The sequence below is a fragment of the Amphiprion ocellaris genome, chromosome 16, assembly GCF_022539595.1.
Source record: "Amphiprion ocellaris isolate individual 3 ecotype Okinawa chromosome 16, ASM2253959v1, whole genome shotgun sequence".
NCBI classification, from domain to species: domain Eukaryota; kingdom Metazoa; phylum Chordata; class Actinopteri; family Pomacentridae; genus Amphiprion; species Amphiprion ocellaris.
In genome coordinates, this window is record NC_072781.1 from 27,897,010 (window position 1) to 27,904,318 (window position 7,309).

The following is a 7,309-nucleotide window of genomic DNA, read 5'->3' on the forward strand; positions in this document are numbered from 1 at the left end:
TTTTTTTTTTTTGGTATGTTTTTGAGTGTTAATCATAGCTTTTTCTCTTTGCTTGTTTAGTTTTTTCATCTATGTAAAAGGTGCTAAACAAATAAAGCTGAATTGATAAATTGAATAATTGACTAACTCATGATTGTGACAACAAGTATTTTCATTGTGATTTAAGGGTTTGTTTCATTTTTAAGGTTGGTGTTAAAATCTTGACAGAAAAAAAGATTAAAGAAATAAACTACATTTAAAAAAAGCAATTAATCAAAGGAAAAATACATTTAATACAATAAGACTTTTAAAAAGAAAATTAAACATTAAATACAATTAAATTATATTAAACAGACAAAATATTTAATTAGATGATTGAACAGAGGATACAAAACATGTAATTATGAAATTAAAATTTTTAAAACAAAAATATTAAACATTAAAGATGAAATATTTTAGATAATTAAACATTTAAAAAATACAATTAAGAATATTAAACATTTAAAAAAATACAAAACATTTAATTAGATTATTAAACCTTTAAAAAGACAAAACATTTAATTAAAAAATTAAATGTTTAATTAGAAAATTAAATCTTAAAGACAATAAAACTTTAAATAGGAATTAAACAGAAAATACAATGAAGCATTTAAAAAGAAAATTAAACATTAAAAGGTGGTAAAACATTTAGAAATCAAATCAGACATTAGAAAAGAATAAAAGGTGAGAAAAGAGCAAAACTAAACATTTAAGAAGAATCAAACTAAAGACAAAACATTTGAAAAGACACCAGTTAAACTTTAGAAGATCAAATTAAACAGAAGAGACAATAAAACGATCAAAAAGAGCAAAAACAGAAAAAAGTCTTAAAGTGTTTTCTAGTCTGAAATGAAAACATCAAGTTGTTTCTTCAAACATTTCCTCTTTCTATGTTCTTGGTTTGATTGTGGACAGATTTACTAAGAACTCATTTCAGAAAACTGCTTTCCAGATAAAGTCTACTAGTAGTTGAAGGCATTGATCAAACTAATGTTACCTTCTGATCTCCACAAACTTTACTGTTCAGTGAAGAGAATCAAAGTTTGTTGAGGATTTCTAAAAAAACCCACAGGTGAAGGTCTGAGAAGAACTCAGATGGATGGTCTAAATGTGAAATCAAGACTCATGGTCACAAGTTTTAAGGCTTCTGTTAACCAGAAAGTTCAAACTAACAGAGAAGTACTGAGAAACTTTTAAAATTTTAGTCCTCAGAGTGTCTGAAGGTTCAAACTAACAGAGAAGTACTGAGAAACTTCTACGATTTCAGTCCTCAGACTGTCTGAAGGTTCAAACTAACAGAGAACTACTCAGGAACTGAGAAGATTTCAGTCCTTGGACTGTCTGAAAGTTCAATCTAACAGAGAACTACTGTGGAACTTAGAAAATTTCAGCCCTCAGACTGTGTGAAAGCTCAGGTCCTGAGGACTCGGGAGGTGTGGAGGCTTTGGAAAGTCTTGGAACTGAGGGTTCCACCCTCCAGCACAAAGGCTGAAGTCCAACCTCCTGAGAAAAACGGTCGAGTCGAGACTCGAGTTAAAAAAAAACTCGAAACCGGCAAAAAATAGATGATAAATGCGCAAAAAAAAGAAGAATTTGTATCTGAGCGAATAGCTCAGGGGGATAAGAAGAAGACTACTGACTGGAAGGTCGCAGGTTCGAGACCGGCCAGTGGCAGTTTTCTTTCTTTGTCTTTGTCAGGATTTTGAGAAAATTTAAGAAGTGTCTGGTCTTGAACCAGCGACCTGCAGCTCCATAGGCAAATCCTTAACTCACTGAGCTACAGATCAGATACAAAGAAATAAATTCGTCGTCCCTTTGGCATCGTAGTTCCTGAAGTGAGCACATGGGTGGAGCCAAGGCGGAGTCTGGGTGGAGTCAGGGCGGAGAGTAGGCGGGGAGGTGGGTGGGGAGTAGAGGGGGGAGGCCACCACCCACCTTCCCGCCTACTCTCCGCCCTGACTCCCCCCACCGCCCACCACACCTTCCCCCGCCCGACGAGTTCCTCGAGTCTCCACGAGTTCTTCGAGTCTCCACAGGTTTTCCCCGAGTTTCTGGAGTTTCCACCAGGTCGGAGGCAGAACAAGTTGTCATGAAGAGGTGTTGAAGTCGGCCAGGATGGACTGACTTTTTACAGCAACTAGAAGGACGACGACTAGAAGAGCAGGTCTTTAACCACCATCCATAAAATCCTTGGAGTCGCTCCAGAGAAATGAAGGGAGGTCAACTTTTATCAACCTCCATCCAGATGTTCAACTTGATATCTTTACTTTGACATTTTTAGCACCACCTTTAGTATCACACTTTATTATCATTTATTAGGACTTTATTGGAATCCACCAGCAGACTTAGTTTTTCTTGACAAACTTTATTCTTGTCATCGTGGGACTGCAGTATTTAAAACTGTTCCTTTTATTTGACCTCATGTTTATTAGTGTTAGTGGAGAAAGTTATTTTAGTTGTCCATTAGTCTCTTAAAAACCAAATAATAAATTGGATTAGTCAAGAGGTTTAAATTTCTTACTTTGTCATATTTTAATTATGACAAAAAAATCTAAAAATAAAGCGTCTTGAGACAATTTGACCTGTAATTGGCGTTATATAAATAAAATTGAATTAAATTTGTATGTATCTTGTAATGTTGGAGTAATTCAGCCATATATGTTGGAAAACACATTTTCTTTGACCATTAATCTGTTGATTGTTTTCTCCACTAATTCATTTCTTGTTTTGGTTTATAAAATGTCAAACCCAAATATATTCAGTTTACTGTCATAAAATCCAAAAACATTTACATTCATGATGCAGGAATCAGACAGTTTTTCACTTTTTATCTTAGTTTAGTCAGAAAGATAGTTGATAATGTGTGAATTTTTGCAGCTTGTGAGCCGTAAAATGTTTCAATCTTTGGGGCTGAGTGTCAAAAAACATTTAGAAACCAACAACAAAACACTCAAAGATTTGAACATCATTAAAGGGAAATCCAACTTTTGCATGACAATGTCTAATTAAAGGACATTTATTTCCAACATAAATGTGTGATATTCATCCTCTGGAGCTTTCTCTTCACATCGTCTTCCACCTGGACTGGTTTGGTCGGGAGCATGTGCAACAAACATTTGAAAAACTGCACTTTAACATCAATGAATGACACTGAAGTTTAATCTCTACATAAATGAGACTGAGTCTGGATGTGCTGCTCTGTCATTAACTCCTAAGTTTAGGGAAAGTTCAAACAAAAGAGGACAGTTCAGATCAGACTTGAGAATGAGCTTATTCTGAACAAACATCTCAGACTTTCTGAGCTTCAGCAAATCTAGCAAGATATTTTAACAACAAGCAACTCAAGAGATCCAGAAGTTGGAGAGAGTTAGCTTTAGCTGAGCCAAAGAACATGTGGGACGCTAACCTAGCAAACATTTCAGACTTTTCTCTGTGAATTCTGAGAAATAATTTCCTATTTAATGACAGAGCTACACATCTTAACTCAGTCTCATTAAAACGGACTCTAATTCAGTGTCATCCATCCATATTAAAGTGCAGTTACCCAAAATGTTTGTTGCATGAGCTCCAACAAAACCTGTCCAGGTAGAAGGCCACTTTGACAAACAGGAAGTGGAAGATTCCAAGCAGATTTATAGAAGGGGGAACCGGACTGTACTAAGTGTGGCTGAGTATAGAGGGGTGTTTTGTGGGTTTTTAAGGCTGATAATGATTATTAGTGAGACATTTGGAGTCGATATTCATTTGCAGTAAATGAAAGTATTTAAAATCTTGAGTTAAACTTTGAAGAACACAAACTCTAACAGGAAACTTTGTTGATACGTTTTTGTTTTGTTTACAGATGTTAAGTTAAAGGAGTTTTATTCATGACGTATAACCAATCAAATCACTCCAGAAGACAGAGCGACCACAGGTAGATAAAGGTTCAGAGCCAAAGTAGCGCCATTTTTAAATGTATTTATTACCGTAAATCAGTAAAAAATAAAATACTGATAATCAGTAAATCAGTCAGCCCACAATTACTACAATTCTACAATGTATGTCTCTTTCCTTTGACTTGTTATTTGTACAATATACGATGTATATGATGGCGTTTTTTCATACTAAATGCTATACTATGATGTTTTCTAAGAGACATACTCTGTTTGTTCTGGTCCTGCACTCCTCCTCTGTTGTTTTCTGGATTGTACTCAGCTGTATGCCTTCGTCCATCCGGCCTCCGTTGACTCGTCCCGCCTGCCGTCTCTGGAGCTGAAGCTGGATTGGAACAGACCAAAGTACAGTCCAATCACGATGTCAGCTGCCTCTCAAAAGGCTCCTTCATCTGGTGGAACTTCTTCTGAGGGGAAGCTGAGCTGGCCCAGCAGAACTTTGGAGATGTGTTCCAGTGGTTGGTGGATGTGTGGGGAGATAGAGAGGGACCTTTGAATTGTTCAGAAAGGAAAACAGGGAACCCATTGGTAGTTTTAGTTTAGGGTGCTACTGTGGTGTGTTTTTGGGCTTGAAGAGGTGAACAGGAAGAGTTTTTTTTTCGTACTGATTATCTTTTACTATGTTCCTGGTTGGAATGCCCATCAATGTCAACATGAAGTTCACTTTTAGTTCTGTTTATTTTTATTTTACTAACACTCATTTGTTTTTAACTCCCTCACATGTTGTGTTGTTGTAAACTTACTCTTTCAAATAAATAAACGTCTAACCCTCTGGAAACCAGCATCTGGACTGTTTTTGTGTTGCTCCTCACCTACTGACAGCTGTGGAATAAAGGCTTTTCTGTGACGTTTTTAGAGCGATATGCTATACTATAATGTTTTTAGAGCGACATGCTATACTACGACGTTTTTAGAGCGACATGCTAAACTATGACGTTTTTTGGACGACATGCTATACTATGACGTTTTTAGAGCGACATGCTACTATGATGTTTTTAGAGCGACATGCTATACTATGACGTTTTTTGAGCGACATGCTATACTATGACGTTTTTTGAGCGACATGCTATACTATGACGTTTTTTGAGCGACATGCTATACTATGACGTTTTTAGAGCGACATGCTATACTGTGACGTTTTTTGAGCGACAGGCTATACTATGACGTTTTTAAAGTGACATGCTATACTATGATGTTTTTAGAGCGACATGCTATACTATGACGTTTTTTGAGCGACATGCTATACTGTGACGTTTTCTGAGCGACAGGCTATACTGTGATGTTTTTTGGACGACATGTTATACTATGACGTTTTTAGAGCGACATGCTATACTATGATGTTTTTAAAGTGACATGCTATACTATGACGTTTTTAAAGTGACATGCTATACTATGACGTTTTTAGAGCGACATGCTATTCTGTGACGTTTTTAGAGCGACATGCTACTATGATGTTTTTAGAGCGACATGCTATACTATGACGTTTTTTGGACGACATGTTATACTATGATGTTTTTAGAGCGACATGCTATACTATGACGTTTTTAGAGCGACATGCTATACTATGACGTTTTTAGAGCGACATGCTATACTATGACGTTTTTAGAGCGACATGCTATACTATGATGTTTTTAGAGCGACATGCTATACTATGACGTTTTTAAAGCGACATGCTACTATGATGTTTTTAGAGCGACATGCTATACTATGACGTTTTAAGAGCGACATGCTATACTATGACGTTTTTTGAGCGACACTCTATACTATAGGCTTTTTTAATCGACATATTACCATGACGTTTTTTTGATTTTTGTTTTTTTTTTTGTTTTTTTCGCATCCATCCATCCATTATCTATACACCGCTTAATCCTCACTAGGGTCATGGGGGGGGGCTCAGGTGAAGGCAGGGGACACCCTAGACAGGTCACCAGTCTGTCACAGGGCTACATACAGAGACAAACAATCACTCTCACATTCACACCTATGGGCAATTTAGAGTAATCAATTAACCTCAGCATATTTTTGAACTGTGGGAGGAAGCCGGAGTACCCGGAGAAAACCCACACATGCACAGGGAGAACATGCAAACTCCATGCAGAAAGATCCCGGGAAAGCCGGGACGCGAACCAGGGACCTTCTCGCTGCAAGGCGAAAGTGCTAACCACTACGCCACTGTGCAGCCCTGTTTTTTTAGCAACATATAAGAATTTGAACAGTTTTAAAAATTACTATACTTTGACTTGTGCAATGAAATATTGTTGTATGGCATTTTTTAGACGACATATTATACTCTGATGTTGTCTTGAATTACATACTATTTTGACAATATACTGCACTATTACATTTTTTCAACCACATATCATACATGACAATTTTAGGCAACATCTTATCATTTTGCACTTTTTGAACCACATAATAATCAGTTGGTGTTTTTTGCCGACATGCTATACTATGAACTACAGGCCATACTATGTTATTCTTGAAAAGTATACTATACTTTGACATTTTCTGAACTACATCCTATACTATGGCATTATACACAGAGTGCTTTGGTTACATGTTGATTTATAATCTAGATTTTTTTCTGTTTTGTTTTTTGACAGGATTACCACAGACCTGACCGTGAACATCGTTGACACCCACCCAAGGGAGAGCTGACGCTCTTAAGGCTGCTTGGTCGTGGTCTTTCTGGTCCTGCTCCAGAACGCCTTCATCAACTACGTCTTCTTTTGAAGAGGCCCTCAGATGCTGCAATCTCTGGCCTTAAGGAGAAACTGCTACTTTCACTCTGTAACGAGACGGCAGTTATTTTAAAGACCCAGCTCCTGGCGGCTTTACTTTTGATTAAACTGGGCTTGTAGCACATTGTATACCTTACAACGATGGAAAAGAGGTATCGTTTATGTTTAGACAACGTATATTTAATGAGTTATTGAAATTTATTTATTTGGAATAACCCCTTGAGGTGTGTCACCTCGTTTTCAAGGGGTCCGGAAATTATTGATGCCAGAAGTCCGAATTTGTGAATATCTTTCCGACTTTACCGAACTGTGTTTTATTTCCTGACGTCGCTGTAATTCGCTGGTTTCATGCTGTCATTTGCGAGCATTTCACTACAAATAACATAATTCTGTCTTGTCCTTCAATAAAACCAAATTTAAGGTAACTCTTGAGGTATTGCCGGAGTTTTTAGGTACTAATGAATCTTCACCCGTTTTGCGTTTTTCAGACACCGTTTCAGTTGTTAAACTGACACCTGTAACTGTACAGGGCAGGAAATGTTACTCAGAAAAACTCAGAAAACATTGATGAAAAACACCACAGCAGGTCGAAATAATCGACTAAAAGACATCAAACTC